Source organism: Ranitomeya variabilis, chromosome 3 (assembly GCF_051348905.1).
Source record: "Ranitomeya variabilis isolate aRanVar5 chromosome 3, aRanVar5.hap1, whole genome shotgun sequence".
NCBI classification, from domain to species: Eukaryota; Metazoa; Chordata; class Amphibia; order Anura; family Dendrobatidae; genus Ranitomeya; species Ranitomeya variabilis.
In genome coordinates this window covers 8685429-8703477 of record NC_135234.1, presented here as the reverse complement: position 1 = coordinate 8703477, position 18049 = coordinate 8685429, and the positions used below count along the sequence as shown (strand labels likewise).

Below are 18049 nucleotides of genomic sequence, written 5' to 3'. Positions count from 1 at the left end.
AACCAACACCGGAGCAGGAGGCTCAACGGAAGGCACAACCGGTACCTCATACCTGCGCAACAATGACCGATGGAAGACATTATGAATAGAAAAAGATGCAGGGAGGTCCAAACGAAAGGACACAGGGTTAAGAATCTCCAATATCTTGTACGGGCCGATGAACCGAGGCTTAAACTTAGGAGAAGAAACCTTCATAGGGACAAAACGAGAAGACAACCACACCAAGTCCCCAACACAAAGACGAGGACCAACACAACGACGGCGGTTGGCAAAATGCTGAGTCTTCTCCTGGGACAACTTCAAATTGTCCACCACATGCCCCCAAATCTGATGCAACCTCTCCACCACAGCATCCACTCCAGGACAATCCGAAGACTCCACCTGACCGGAAGAGAAACGAGGATGAAACCCCGAATTACAGAAGAAAGGAGAAACCAAGGTGGCAGAACTAGCCCGATTATTGAGGGCAAACTCCGCCAAGGGCAAAAAGGCAACCCAATCATCCTGATCCGCAGACACAAAACACCTCAAATAAGTCTCCAAGGTCTGATTAGTTCGCTCGGTCTGGCCATTAGTCTGAGGATGGAAAGCAGACGAAAAAGACAAATCAATGCCCATCCTAGCACAGAACGCTCGCCAAAATCTAGACACGAATTGGGTTCCCCTGTCTGACACGATATTCTCCGGAATACCATGCAAGCGAACCACATTTTGAAAAAACAGAGGAACCAACTCGGATGAGGAAGGCAATTTAGGCAAGGGGACCAAATGGACCATCTTAGAGAAACGGTCACACACCACCCAGATGACAGACATCTTCTGAGAAACAGGGAGATCAGAAATAAAATCCATGGAGATGTGAGTCCAAGGCCTCTTCGGAATAGGCAAAGATAACAACAATCCACTAGCCCGAGAACAACAAGGCTTGGCCCGAGCACAAACATCACAAGACTGCACAAAACCTCGCACATCTCGCGACAGGGAAGGCCACCAGAAGGACCTAGCCACCAAATCCCTGGTACCAAAGATTCCAGGATGACCAGCTAACGCAGAAGAATGGACCTCCGATATGACTCTACTGGTCCAATCATCAGGAACAAACATTCTACCAGGCGGGCAACGATCAGGTCTATCCGCCTGAAACTCCTGCAAGACCCGACGCAAGTCTGGGGAAACAGCAGATAATATCACTCCATCCTTAAGGATACCTGTAGGTTCAGAATTACCAGGGGAATCAGGCTCAAAACTCCTAGAAAGGGCATCCGCCTTCACATTTTTAGAACCCGGTAGGTAAGAAACCACAAAATTAAACCGAGAGAAAAATAACGACCAGCGCGCCTGTCTAGGATTCAGGCGCCTGGCAGACTCAAGATAAATCAAATTCTTGTGGTCAGTCAATACCACCACCTGATGTCTAGCCCCCTCAAGCCAATGACACCACTCCTCAAAAGCCCACTTCATAGCCAAGAGCTCCCGATTACCAATATCATAATTTCGCTCAGCGGGCGAAAATTTACGAGAAAAGAACGCGCAAGGTCTCATCACGGAGCAGTCGGAACTTTTCTGCGACAAAACCGCCCCAGCTCCGATTTCTGAAGCGTCGACCTCAACCTGAAAAGGAAGAGTAACATCAGGCTGACGCAATACAGGGGCGGAAGAAAAGCGGCGCTTAAGCTCCCGAAAGGCCTCCACAGCAGCAGGGGACCAATCAGCAACATCAGCACCCTTCTTAGTCAAATCAGTCAACGGTTTAGCAACATCAGAAAAACCAGTTATAAATCGACGATAAAAATTAGCAAAGCCCAAAAACTTCTGAAGGCTCTTAAGAGAAGAGGGTTGCGTCCAATCACAAATAGCCTGAACCTTGACAGGGTCCATCTCAATGGAAGAGGGGGAAAAAATGTACCCCAAAAACGAAATCTTTTGAACCCCAAAAACACACTTAGAACCCTTTACACACAAGGAATTAGAGCGCAAAACCTGAAAAACCCTCCTGACCTGTTGGACATGAGAGTCCCAGTCGTCCGAAAAAAATCAAAATATCATCCAGATACACAATCATAAATTTATCCAAATATTCACGGAAAATGTCATGCATAAAAGACTGAAAGACTGAAGGGGCATTTGAAAGACCAAAAGGCATTACTAAATACTCAAAATGGCCCTCAGGCGTATTAAATGCGGTTTTCCACTCATCCCCCTGCTTAATTCGCACTAAATTATACGCCCCACGAAGATCAATCTTAGAGAACCACTTGGCCCCCTTTATTCGAGCAAACAAATCAGTAAGCAGTGGCAAAGGATACTGATATTTAACCGTGATTTTATTCAAAAGCCGATAATCAATACACGGCCTCAAAGAGCCATCTTTTTTAGATACAAAGAAAAAACCGGCTCCTAAGGGAGATGACGAAGGACGAATATGTCCCTTTTCCAAGGACTCCTTAATATATTCCCGCATAGCAGCATGTTCAGGCACAGATAGATTAAATAAACGACCCTTTGGAAATTTACTGCCCGGAATCAGATCTATAGTACAATCGCACTCTCTGTGCGGAGGTAGTGAACCAATTTTAGGCTCCTCAAAAACGTCACGATAATGAGATAAAAATTCCGGAATCTCAGAGGGAATAGATGACGAAATGGAAACCAAAGGTACGTCCCCATGAGTCCCCTGACATCCCCAGCTTAACACAGACATAGCTTTCCAGTCGAGGACTGGGTTATGAGATTGCAGCCATGGCAATCCAAGCACCAACACATCATGTAGATTATACAACACAAGGAAGCGAATAATCTCCTGGTGATCCGGATTAATACGCATAGTTACTTGTGTCCAGTATTGTGGTTTGTTACTAGCCAATGGCGTGAAGTCAATACCCTTCAGAGGTATAGGAACTTCCAGAGGCTCTAAATTAAACCCACAGCGTTTGGCAAAGGACCAATCCATAAGACTCAAAGCGGCGCCAGAGTCGACATAGGCGTCCGCGGTAATAGCCGATAAAGAGCAAATCAGGGTCACAGATAGAATAAACTTGGACTGTAAAGTACCAATTGAAACAGACTTATCAACCTTCTTAGTACGTTTAGAGCATGCTGATATAACATGAGTTGAATCGCCACAATAGAAGCATAACCCATTTTTTCGCCTAAAATTCTGTCGTTCGCTTCTGGACAGAATTCTATCACATTGCATAATCTCTGGCGCCTTCTCAGTAGACACCGCCAAATGGTGCACAGGTTTGCGCTCCCGCAAACGCCGATCAATCTGAATAGCCATTGTCATGGACTCATTCAGACCTGCAGGCACAGGGAACCCCACCATAACATCTTTAATGGCATCAGAGAGACCCTCTCTGAAATTCGCCGCCAGGGCGCACTCATTCCACTGAGTAAGCACAGACCACTTACGAAATTTTTGGCAGTATATTTCAGCCTCATCTTGCCCTTGAGACAGGGCCATCAAGGCTTTTTCAGCCTGAATCTCTAAATGAGGTTCCTCATAAAGCAACCCCAAAGCCAGGAAAAACGCATCCACATTGAGCAACGCAGGATCCCCTGGTGCCAAAGCAAATGCCCAATCCTGAGGGTCGCCCCGGAGCAAGGATATTACAATCCTGACCTGCTGTGCAGGATCTCCAGCGGAGCGAGATCTCAGAGACAAAAATAATTTACAATTATGTTTGAAATTCTGGAAGCGAGATCTATCCCCGGAGAAAAATTCAGGTAAAGGAATTCTAGGTTCAGATATAGGAGCATGAATTACAAAATCCTGTAAACTTTGAACCTTCATAGCGAGATTGTTCAGACCTGTAGCTAAACCCTGAGGATCCATTTTCATCAGGTGAAGTCAGAACCATTCAAGGATTAGAAGGAGAGAGAGACGAAGGCTGCAGTAAGCAGAGAAGCTAGTGAATCAACTAATGAGCAAACTCAGAAAAAAAAAAAAAAAAAAAAATTCTCTGCAGACTTCTTTTCTCTCCTTTCTTCTGCCAATAATTTTAACCCTTGGCCGGCCAAACTGTCATGGTTCTCAATGGCAAGAGAACGTAGTAAAGCATACAAAAAGGACTAGCTCTTGGAAGATGGGAACTCGAGCTGACTGTGAGCTAAACCTACCGCACAAATAACAGTGGCCGGGTAGCGTGCCTACGTTTTATCCCTAGACGCCCAGCGCCAGCCGGAGAACTGACTGACCCTAGCAGAGGAAAATACAGACCTGGCTTACCTCTAGAGAAATTTTCCCCAAAAGGCAGACAGTAGCCCCCACATATATTGTCGGTGATTTCAGAGGAAATTGACATACGAAGTATGAAGATAGGTTTAGCAAATTGAGGTCCGCTTACTAGATAGTAGGAAGACAGAAAAGGGAACTTCACAGTCAGCTGAAAACCCTTTCAAAACACCATCCTGGAATTACTTTAAGACTCTAATATCAACTCATGACACCAGAGTGGCAATTTCAGCTCACAAGAGCTTCCAGCCTCAGAAATATTCAAACACAGAGAACTGGAACAAAAATGCAAAACAATCTTAGGACTACAAGTCCAACTTAGCTGATAGTAGTCTAGGAGCAGGAACATGCAACAGAAAGGCTTCTGGTAACATTGTTGGCCGGCATAGAAATGACTGAGGAGCAAGGCTAAATAGACAACTCCCACATCCTGATGGAAACAGGTGAACAGAGGCGATGAAGCACACAAGTTCAGTACCACCAGTGACCACCGGGGGAGCCCAGAAACCAAATTCACAACAGTTAACCCTGAACGGGTTTAGCAGCAAACAGTAAAACAGTAACTATATACATACTCATGGTATCGAGGTTTATCTTCATAGTAAATCACAAGACATCAGCCGAAAGTGGGCACCTTCCGACTGTGCAGACTTTGATCCTAGGTCAGCAGCTGATGCCGCACCAGTATCACTGGCGGATTTCCCTGGTGCAGTCAGACCACCCGATGTCTGGACCCGAAGGCGGACCCTAGCCGCCAGCTCAGTCGCTGCAATGAGACGTACAGGGGCAACGTTGGTAAGATCCGTCACGTCTGGTTCCATCATGGTTGAAGTAGCAGATGGCGTTCCGCCCAGCTCACAGCGGCGCACGTCCCGGGCATACCACCCGTATGCATTCCGATGACGGGTTAGAACGGCACCCGTTTGACGGGTAGGCTCGGAGCTCTTCCGGGACCCTAGAGTCGCCCCTCTCCACTAGTTGCCCCCCAAGACTGCATAGGTGATTTAGGTGAGACAGCCCGCCTTAGACTGACTGTCCTGCCACTGTTTGGAGTATTGCTTGAAGCTGAATATTGTAATACTCCCTCGGCGTTCCGGCCACCGGTAGTGCGCCTCAGTAGGATGTTGCTCCGGTCTCACAGCACGACTCCTACTGGTATTCTCCTTCTTGCGTTGATCTTGTTTCTCACTCAGCACAATCTATCTCGCTTCCAATCCCTTCTTGGGCACCGCCGCTATACTGAGCAGGCACGGTCCCGTTACTTTCTCTCAAGTTGCCAAGCCTCTGTCAGGATCCGACCCCTGACAGAGACCCTACTGTATCTTCCCCCACAACACCCTCTGTCACAAGGTGTTGCCTGGATCCAACCCAGTCAGCTTTCTGTCTAACTTCCTGCCTGACCCCCAGTTTTACCAGTGTGTGAGGAGTGGCCTAATGAATAGCACCCTTAGCTCCCCCCGGAGGCCCGACTGTGAAATGTATTGGTGTCTGTGATACCTGGTCAGATGAACTCCTTCAGTGCCATCGGACGTACCATAGCTCCCCTTAGTGGCGGAGCCACAGTACTGCAACGACCAGGACTCTGGGGCGCTGCATATACACCCTGTTATACTCACCCCGTTATACCGCATGTAGGTTATATACACCCTGTTATACTCACCCTGTTATACCGCATCTAGGTTATATACACCCCTGTTATACTCACCCCGTTACACCGCATGTAGGTTATACTCACCCTGTTATACCACATCTAGGTTATATACACCCTGTTATACTCACCCTGTTATACCACATCTAGGTTATATACACCCTGTTATACTCACCCCGTTATAGCACATCTAGGTTATATACACCCCTGTTATACTCACCCCGTTACACCGCATGTAGGTTATACTCACCCTGTTATACCACATCTAGGTTATATACACCCTGTTATACTCACCCCGTTATAGCACATCTAGGTTATATACACCCTGTTATACTCACCCTGTTATACCACATCTAGGTTATATACACCCCTGTTATACTCACCCCGTTACACCGCATGTAGGTTATACTCACCCTGTTATACCACATCTAGGTTATATACACCCTGTTATACTCACCCTGTTATACCACATCTAGGTTATATACACCCCTGTTATACTCACCCCGTTACACCGCATGTAGGTTATACTCACCCTGTTATACCACATCTAGGTTATATACACCCTGTTATACTCACCCTGTTATACCACATCTAGGTTATATACACCCTGTTATACTCATCCTGTTATACCACATCTAGGTTATATACACCCCTGTTATACTCACCCTGTTATACCGCATGTAGGTTATATACACCCTGTTATACTCACCCTGTTATACCACATCTAGGTTATATACACCCTGTTATACTTACCCTGTTATACCGCATGTAGGTTATATACACCCCTGTTATACTCACCCCGTTATACCACATGTAGGGTATATACACCCCTTTTATACTCGCCCTGTTATACCACATCTAGGTTATATACACCCTGTTATACTCACCCTGTTATACCGCATGTAGGTTATATACACCCTGTTATACTCACCCTGTTATACCACATCTAGGTTATATACACCCCTGTTATACTCACCCTGTTATACCGCATGTAGGTTATATACACCCTGTTATACTCACCCTGTTATAATGCATCTAGGTTATATACACCCCTGTTATACTCACCCTGTTATACCGCATGTAGGTTATATACACCCCTGTTATACTCACCCCGTTATACCACATGTAGGGTATATACACCCTGTTATACTCACCCTGTTATACTGCATGTAGGTTATATACACCCTGTTATACTCACCCCGTTATACCGCATGTAGGTTATACTCACCCTGTTATACCACATCTAGGTTATATACACCCTGTTATACTCACCCTGTTATACCACATCTAGGTTATATACACCCTGTTATACTCACCCTGTTATACTGCATATAGGTTATATACACCCTGTTACACTCACCCTGTTATACCACATGTAGGGTATATACACCCCTGTTATACTCACCCTGTTATACCGCATGTAGGTTATATACACCCTGTTATACCACATCTAGGTTATATACACCCCTGTTATACTCACCCCGTTATACCGCATGTAGGTTATACTCACCCTGTTATACTCACCCCGTTATACCGCATCTAGGTTATATACACCCTGTTATACTCACCCTGTTATACCGCATGTAGGTTATATACACCCCTGTTATACTCACCCTGTTATACCACATCTAGGTTATACCACATCTAGGTTATATACACCCTGTTATACTCACCCTGTTATACCGCATGTAGGTTATATACACCCCTGTTATACTCACCCTGTTATACCACATCTAGGTTATACCACATCTAGGTTATATACACCCCTGTTATACTCACCCTGTTATACCACATCTAGGTTATATACACCCTTTTATACTCACCCTGTTATACCACATCTAGGTTATATACACCCTGTTATACTCACCCTGTTATACCGCATGTAGGTTATACTCACCCTGTTATACCACATCTAGGTTATATACACCCTTTTATACTCACCCTGTTATACCACATCTAGGTTATATACACCCTGTTATACTCACCCTGTTATACCACATCTAGGTTATATACACCCCTGTTATACTCACCCTGTTATACTGCATGTAGGTTATATACACCCCTGTTATACTCACCCTGTTATACCGCATGTAGGTTATATACACCCCTGTTATACTCACCCTGTTATACCACATCTAGGTTATATACACCCTGTTATACTCACCCTGTTATACCACATCTAGGTTATATACACCCCTGTTATACTCACCCCGTTATACCGCATGTAGGTTATATACACCCTGTTATACTCACCCCGTTATACCGCATCTAGGTTATATACACCCTGTTATACTCACCCTGTTATACCGCATGTAGGTTATATACACCCCTGTTATACTCACCCTGTTATACCACATCTAGGTTATACCACATCTAGGTTATATACACCCCTGTTATACTCACCCTGTTATACTGCATGTAGGTTATATACACCCCTGTTATACTCACCCTGTTATACCACATCTAGGTTATATACACCCTTTTATACTCACCCTGTTATACCACATCTAGGTTATATACACCCTGTTATACTCACCCTGTTATACCACATCTAGGTTATATACACCCTGTTATACTCACCCTGTTATACCGCATGTAGGTTATACTCACCCTGTTATACCACATCTAGGTTATATACACCCTTTTATACTCACCCTGTTAAACCACATCTAGGTTATATACACCCTGTTATACTCACCCTGTTATACCACATCTAGGTTATATACACCCCTGTTATACTCACCCTGTTATACTGCATGTAGGTTATATACACCCTGTTATACTCACCCTGTTATACCACATCTAGGTTATATACACCCTGTTATACTCACCCTGTTATACCGCATGTAGGTTATACTCACCCTGTTATACCACATCTAGGTTATATACACCCTGTTATACTCACCCTGTTATACCACATCTAGGTTATATACACCCTTTTATACTCACCCTGTTATACCACATCTAGGTTATATACACCCTGTTATACTCACCCTGTTATACCACATCTAGGTTATATACACCCCTGTTATACTCACCCTGTTATACTGCATGTAGGTTATATACACCCCTGTTATACTCACCCTGTTATACCACATCTAGGTTATATACACCCTGTTATACTCATCCTGTTATACCACATCTAGGTTATATACACCCTGTTATACTCACCCTGTTATACCGCATGTAGGTTATATACACCCTGTTATACTCACCCTGTTATACCGCATGTAGGTTATATACACCCTGTTATACTCACCCTGTTATACCGCATGTAGGTTATATACACCCTGTTATACTCACCCCGTTATAATAATAATAATAATCTTTATTTATATAGCGCCAACATATTCCGCAGCGCTTTACAGTTTAACAGTTTCAAACACAGCAGTCATAGGTAACAACGTTAACAATACAATAATTAAAGCACAATAAGCCGCCCCTGCTCGTGAGAGCTTACAATCTACAATGAGGTGGGGAGATACAAAGTACAGGTGTGTATTTACAATGATGTATTTACAATGATGGTCCGGCCATCTTCAGGGGGTGGGGGGTAGATGGAGATAGCGAATGGGCTACACACACACAAACATAAAATGAGTTTGATTAGAGAACGTGATAGGCCGCTCTGAACAAATGTGTTTTGAGCGAGCGCCTAAAACTATGCAAGTTGTGGATGGTCCTAATGTCTTGGGGTAGAGCATTCCAGAGGATTGGCGCAGCACGGGAGAAGTCTTGGAGTCGGGAGTGGGAGGTACGGATTAGTGCAGAGGTTAGTCGAAAGTCATTTGCAGAGCGCAGAGGTCGGTTAGGCCGATAGACAGAAATGAGGGAGGAGATGTAAGGGGGTGCCGCACTGTGGAGAGCTTTGTGGGTGAGAACAAGTACTTTGAATTGTATCCTGTAATGAATGGGCAGCCAGTGTAATGACTGGCGAAGAGCGGACACGTCCGAGTAACGATTAGACAGATGGATGACCCTGGCTGCCGCATTAAGGATAAACTGGAGAGGGGAAAGTCGAGTGAGGGGGAGGCCAATTAAAAGAGAGTTACAGTAGTCCAGGCGGGAGTTGATCAGGGCAACAGTGAGGGTTTTTGTTGTTTCCATGGTGAGAAAAGGGCAGATTCTATAGATGTTCTTTAGGTGTAAGCGGCATGAGCGGGCAAGAGATTGTATGTGGGAGGTGAAGGAGAGATCGGAGTCAAACATAACACCCAGACAGCGTGCCTGCTGCCGGGGTGTTATTATGGTGCCACCCACAGAGAGAAATGTCAGATTTAGGGAGGTTAGTAGAAGGCGGGAGCAGAAGTTCAGTTTTGGAGAGGTTGAGTTTCAGATAGAGAGCGGACATGATGTTGGAAACTGCAGACAGGCAGTCAGTAGCGTTCTGTAGTACAGCGGGGGTAAGGTCAGGGGATGACGTGTATAGTTGTGTGTCATCAGCATAAAGATGGTACTGAAAGCCAAATCTGCTGATGGTCTGTCCAATTGGGGCCGTGTAGAGGGAGAAGAGAAGGGGGCCAAGGACTGAGCCCTGAGGTACCCCGACAGTGAGAGGAAGAGGAGATGAAGTGGAGCCGGAGAACAGAACACTGAAGGAGCGTTCAGAAAGATAGGAAGAGAACCAGGAGAGAGCAGTGTCCTTAATGCCTAGTGACTGGAGCCTAGAGAGTAGGAGAGGGTGGTCAACAGTGTCGAAAGCTGCAGAAAGATCGAGGAGAATGAGCAGAGAGTGGTCACCGTTACATTTTGCTGTCAGAAGGTCATTGGTCACCTTGATGAGTGCAGTTTCTGTTGAATGTAGGGGGCGGAACCCGGACTGTGAAGGGTCTAGGAGGGAATGAGTGGAGAGGTAACAGGTAACGGGTAAGACGGGAGTAGACTAGGCGCTCCAGGAGTTTTGAGATGAATGGGAGATTGGAGACCGGTCTGTAGTTGTTTGTGCATGATGGGTCAAGGGTGGTTTTTTTTAGTAATGGAGTAATGATAGAGTGTTTGAAGGAGGAGGGAAAAATGCTGGAGGAAAGGGAGAGATTAAAAATTGTAGTTAGGTGAGTTGTGACGACTGGAGAGAGAGACTGGAGGAGGTGTGAGGGAATGGGGTCAGTAGTGCATGTAGTCGGACGAGAAGAGGAGAGGAGCTTGGAGACTTCTTCGTCTGTGATGGGATCGAATGTGGAGAGTGAGCCAGGGGAGATGCAGGGAGGGATGGGAGTCATGGTGGCTGGGAGCGCATTTCCTGACGGATATTGTCTATTTTCTCTATAAAGTGGGAGGCCAGGTCATCAGCACAAATGTCTGTGATAGGGGCTTGTGCTTTTGGCCTGAGGAGGGAGTGGAACGTGTTAAAAAGTTTCTTGCAGTTGCTGGATAGTGAGGAGATCAGAGTGGTGAAGTAGATCTTTATAGGTCATTAACATAAATTTGAAGTGTGTGAAGTCTTCTGGGGTGCGAGTTTTCCTCCATAAGCGTTCAGCACTCCTAGAGCATCGCTGGAGAAATCGGGTTTGCGATGTGAGCCAGGGCTGTTTTACTCTGTGTTTGGAGGTTCTGAGGGTGAGGGGAGCTACTTGGTCTAGGGTGCTTCTAAGAGTGTCATTGAAGTGATGTACCGCCAGATCAGGACAGGGAAAAGAAGAGATTGGGGACAATGATGAGTGTAGGGAGTCTGAAAGTGTATGAGGGTTAATGGCTTGTAGATTTCTGAATGTGTGGTAGGTAGGAGGGTGCTGGGGTGAGCGAGGAATTGTGTGTGTGAAGGAGAGACTGTTGTGGTCAGAGAGGGGAAGTGGTGAGTTATCTAGGTAGGAGATTGAACAGAGCCGGACAAAGACCAGGTCCAGGGTGTTACCGTCTTTGTGTGTTTCAGAGGTTGAGAGCTGTGAGAGGCCTAGGGAAGTGGTTAGTGATAGAAGCTGGGATGCAGATGTGGAAGTGGGGCTGTTAATGGGGATGTTGAAGTCTCCCAGGATAAGGGTTGGGAGTTCTGAGGACATGAAGTGCGGCAGCCAGGCAGAGAAGTGGTCCAGGAAGTGGGTGGGTGAGCCTGGGGGCTGGTATATGACCGCTACTCTGAGGGAGAGGGGACGGAAGAGCCTGATGGTGTGGACCTCAAAAGAAGGGAATGAGAGTGATGGAACTGGGGGTATAACCTGGAAGGTGCATTGTGGGGAGAGGAGTATGCCGACTCCACCACCAGGTCTGTTTGTGGGTCTTGGAGAATGGGAGAATTGTAAGCCACCATGGGAAATGGCAGCAGGGGAGACAGTGTCAGAGTCCTGGATCCAGATTTCAGTGAGGGCCAACAGATTCAGAGAGTTGTTCACAAAGTAGTTGTGCAGGAAAGGGAGCTTGTTACATACAGACCGTGGAATCCAAAGGGCACAATTGAAAGGGAGAGGTGAGGGGTGCAAGTAATATTAATAAGGTTAGTCTGGTTTTGATATGAGGTAGGGTAGCGGTTGGGGGATGGGGGACCGGGGTTAGGGGATGTCCCCTGAAATCAGTAGGAGTAAGAAGATAAAAAGCAAGTAGTTTTTGGAAGTGTACGAGGTTTTTTTGTGCAGTGTGTTTGGGTAAGATGGACTGAGGTTTTTCAGGAAGGTGAGAACTGCATGGGAGCTGTACATGGGAGAGGGAAGGAGAGAGGGGCTGATGTGTATGAGTCGTGGTGGAGGGGGGATTGGGCGGTGAATGTGGATTGTAAGGGAACATAGGAGGATAGGAATAAAGCACATGGACAGACGGGAGAACAGAGTGTGGGTTACCTGACTCCTGCCCTGACTAACTGCCATGGAATAACTGCGGTATCACGACCCTTATCTTCCGTGCCCCCCTAAGGATGGTTCTACATTTATAGTCCAGTGATGGGTCAGAAGAGATGGATTGTGGGACCAGGGTGGGGATAATTTGGTAGCTGGGGCCAGCACACCAGGGGGTGATTAAATGATCAAACACATTGTGGCCGGCAACATCTACAGTGGGGCAAAAAAGTATTTAGTCATTCAGCAATAGTGCAAGTTCCACCACTTAAAAAGATGAGAGGCGTCTGTAATTTACATCATAGGTAGACCTCAACTATGGGAGACAAACTGAGAAAAAAAATCCAGAAAATCACATTGTCTGTTTTTTTAGCATTTTATTTGCATATTCTGGTGGAAAATAAGTATTTGGTCAGAAACAAACAATCAAGATTTCTGGCTCTCACAGACCTGTAACTTCTTCTTTAAGAGGCTCCTCTTTCCTCCACTCATTACCTGTAGTAATGGCACCTGTTTAAACTTGTTATCAGTATAAAAAGACACCTGTGCACACCCTCAAACAGTCTGACTCCAAACTCCACTATGGTGAAGACCAAAGAGCTGTCAAAGGACACCAGAAACATAATTGTAGCCTGCACCAGGCTGGGAAGACTGAATCTGCAATAGCCAACCAGCTTGGAGTGAAGAAATCAACAGTGGAAGCAATAATTAGAAAATGGAAGACATTCAAGACCACTGATAATCTCCCTCGATCTGGGGCTCCACGCAAAATCCCACCCCGTGGGGTCAGAATGATCACAAGAACGGTGAGCAAAAATCCCAGAACTACGCGGGGGGACCTAGTGAATGAACTGCAGAGAGCTGGGACCAATGTAACAAGGCCTACCATAAGTAACACACTACGCCACCATGGACTCAGATCCTGCAGTGCCAGACGTGTCCCACTGCTTAAGCCAGTACATGTCCGGGCCCGTCTGAAGTTTGCTAGAGAGCATTTGGATGATCCAGAGGAGTTTTGGGAGAATGTCCTATGGTCTGATGAAACCAAACTGGAACTGTTTGGTAGAAACACAACTTGTCGTGTTTGGAGGAAAAAGAATACTGAGTTGCATCCATCAAACACCATACCTACTGTAAAGCATGGTGGTGGAAACATCATGCTTTGGGGCTGTTTCTCTGCAAAGGGGCCAGGACGACTGATCCGGGTACATGAAAGAATGAATGGGGCCATGTATCGTGAGATTTTGAGTGCAAACCTCCTTCCATCAGCAAGGGCATTGAAGATGAAACGTGGCTGGGTCTTTCAACATGACAATGATCCAAAGCACACCGCCAGGGCAACGAAGGAGTGGCTTCGTAAGAAGCATTTCAAGGTCCTGGAGTGGCCTAGCCAGTCTCCAGATCTCAACCCTATAGAAAACCTTTGGAGGGAGTTGAAAGTCCGTGTTGCCAAGCGAAAAGCCAAAAACATCACTGCTCTAGAGGAGATCTGCATGGAGGAATGGGCCAACATACCAACAACAGTGTGTGGCAACCTTGTGAAGACTTACAGAAAACGTTTGACCTCTGTCATTGCCAACATAGGATAGATTACAAAGTATTGAGATGAAATTTTGTTTCTGACCAAATACTTATTTTCCACCATAATATGCAAATAAAATGATAAAAAAAAACAGACAATGTGATTTTCTGGATTTTTTTGTCTCAGTTTGTCTCCCATAGTTGAGGTCTACCTATGATGTAAATTACAGACGCCTCTCATCTTTTTAAGTGGTGGAACTTGCACTATTGCTGACTGACTAAATACTTTTTTGCCCCACTGTATATGCTATAAAACACCTTCAGCAAGATAATATCTAAAGTGGCCACAGTAATGGATATACATCAAACAGTGAGTAAATCCTACAATGCAACAAATGAATTATACCAATCATTAAGCAGGCACATTAAAATATGTCGCTAGATGCTAGAGTGGCAGATGACAGACAGCAAGCAGAGGGAGTGAATACCATTAAAGTCTATTGCAGCAGATGAGATGGATGACACAGCAAGCAGAGGTGGGAAGTTTTACCATTACCATTACCATTACCATTTACCGCATCTAGGTTATATACACCCTGTTATACTCACCCTGTTATACCGCATGTAGGTTATATACACCCTGTTATACTCACCCTGTTATACCGCATGTAGGTTATATACACCCTGTTATACTCACCCTGTTATACCGCATGTAGGTTATATACACCCGTTATACTCACCCTGTTATACCGCATGTAGGTTATATACACCCTGTTATACTCACCCCGTTATACCGCATGTAGGTTATATACACCCCTGTTATACTCACCCTGTTATACCGCATGTAGGTTATATACACCCCTGTTATACTCACCCTGTTATACCGCATGTAGGTTATATACACCCCTGTTATACTCACCCCGTTATACCGCATGTAGGTTATATACACCCCTGTTATACTCACCCTGTTATACCACATGTAGGTTATATACACCCCTGTTATACTCACCCTGTTATACCGCATCTAGGTTATATACACCCCTGTTATACTCACCCTGTTATACCGCATGTAGGTTATATACACCCTGTTATACTCACCCTGTTATACCGCATGTAGGTTATATACACCCCTGTTATACTCACCCTGTTATACCACATGTAGGTTATATACACCCCTGTTATACTCACCCTGTTATACCGCATGTAGGTTATATACACCCTGTTATACTCACCCTGTTATACCGCATCTAGGTTATATACACCCCTGTTATACTCACCCCGTTATACCGCATGTAGGTTATATACACCCCTGTTATACTCACCCTGTTATACCGCATGTAGGTTATATACACCCTGTTATACTCACCCTGTTATACCGCATGTAGGTTATATACACCCCTGTTATACTCACCCCGTTATACCGCATGTAGGTTATATACACCCCTGTTATACTCACCCTGTTATACCACATGTAGGTTATATACACCCTGTTATACTCACCCTGTTATACCGCATCTAGGTTATATACACCCCTGTTATACTCACCCTGTTATACCGCATCTAGGTTATATACACCCCTGTTATACTCACCCCGTTATACCGCATGTAGGTTATATACACCCCTGTTATACTCACCCTGTTATACCGCATGTAGGTTATATACACCCTGTTATACTCACCCCGTTATACCGCATGTAGGTTATATACACCCCTGTTATACTCACCCTGTTATACCACATGTAGGTTATATACACCCCTGTTATACTCACCCTGTTATACCGCATGTAGGTTATATACACCCTGTTATACTCACCCTGTTATACCACATCTAGGTTATATACACCCTGTTATACTCACCCTGTTATACCGCATGTAGGTTATATACACCCTGTTATACTCACCCTGTTATACCGCATGTAGGTTATATACACCCTGTTATACTCACCCTGTTATACCGCATGTAGGTTATATACACCCTGTTATACTCACCCTGTTATACCGCATGTAGGTTATATACACCCGTTATACTCACCCTGTTATACCGCATGTAGGTTATATACACCCTGTTATACTCACCCCGTTATACCGCATGTAGGTTATATACACCCCTGTTATACTCACCCTGTTATACCGCATGTAGGTTATATACACCCCTGTTATACTCACCCTGTTATACCGCATCTAGGTTATATACACCCCTGTTATACTCACCCTGTTATACCACATGTAGGTTATATACACCCCTGTTATACTCACCCTGTTATACCGCATCTAGGTTATATACACCCCTGTTATACTCACCCTGTTATACCGCATGTAGGTTATATACACCCTGTTATACTCACCCTGTTATACCGCATGTAGGTTATATACACCCCTGTTATACTCACCCTGTTATACCACATGTAGGTTATATACACCCCTGTTATACTCACCCTGTTATACCGCATGTAGGTTATATACACCCTGTTATACTCACCCTGTTATACCGCATCTAGGTTATATACACCCCTGTTATACTCACCCCGTTATACCGCATGTAGGTTATATACACCCCTGTTATACTCACCCTGTTATACCGCATGTAGGTTATATACACCCTGTTATACTCACCCTGTTATACCGCATCTAGGTTATATACACCCCTGTTATACTCACCCCGTTATACCGCATGTAGGTTATATACACCCCTGTTATACTCACCCTGTTATACCGCATGTAGGTTATATACACCCTGTTATACTCACCCCGTTATACCGCATGTAGGTTATATACACCCCTGTTATACTCACCCTGTTATACCACATGTAGGTTATATACACCCCTGTTATACTCACCCTGTTATACCGCATCTAGGTTATATACACCCCTGTTATACTCACCCTGTTATACCGCATGTAGGTTATATACACCCCTGTTATACTCACCCTGTTATACCGCATCTAGGTTATATACACCCCTGTTATACTCACCCTGTTATACCGCATCTAGGTTATATACACCCTGTTATACTCACCCTGTTATACCGCATGTAGGTTATATACACCCCTGTTATACTCACCCTGTTATACCACATGTAGGTTATATACACCCCTGTTATACTCACCCTGTTATACCGCATCTAGGTTATATACACCCCTGTTATACTCACCCTGTTATACCGCATGTAGGTTATATACACCCCTGTTATACTCACCCTGTTATACCGCATGTAGGTTATATACACCCTGTTATACTCACCCCGTTATACCGCATGTAGGTTATATACACCCCTGTTATACTCACCCTGTTATACCACATGTAGGTTATATACACCCCTGTTATACTCACCCTGTTATACCGCATCTAGGTTATATACACCCCTGTTATACTCACCCCGTTATACCACATGTAGGTTATATACACCCCTGTTATACTCACCCTGTTATACCGCATGTAGGTTATATACACCCTGTTATACTCACCCTGTTATACCGCATCTAGGTTATATACACCCTGTTATACTCACCCTGTTATACCGCATGTAGGTTATATACACCCCTGTTATACTCACCCTGTTATACCGCATCTAGGTTATATACACCCTGTTATACTCACCCTGTTATACCGCATCTAGGTTATATACACCCTGTTATACTCACCCTGTTATACCGCATCTAGGTTATATACACCCCTGTTATACTCACCCTGTTATACCGCATCTAGGTTATATACACCCTGTTATACTCACCCTGTTATACCGCATGTAGGTTATATACACCCCTGTTATACTCACCCTGTTATACCACATGTAGGTTATATACACCCCTGTTATACTCACCCTGTTATACCGCATCTAGGTTATATACACCCCTGTTATACTCACCCTGTTATACCGCATGTAGG

General features: G+C 44.9%; 1 protein-coding gene across 1 annotated transcript in view; it reads left to right on the top strand.

The window, feature by feature from the left end:
- The window catches only part of SPAG17 (sperm associated antigen 17), a 279955-nt gene that overhangs the window by 155073 nt on the left and 106833 nt on the right, over positions 1 to 18049 (top strand). The window lies entirely within an intron of this gene.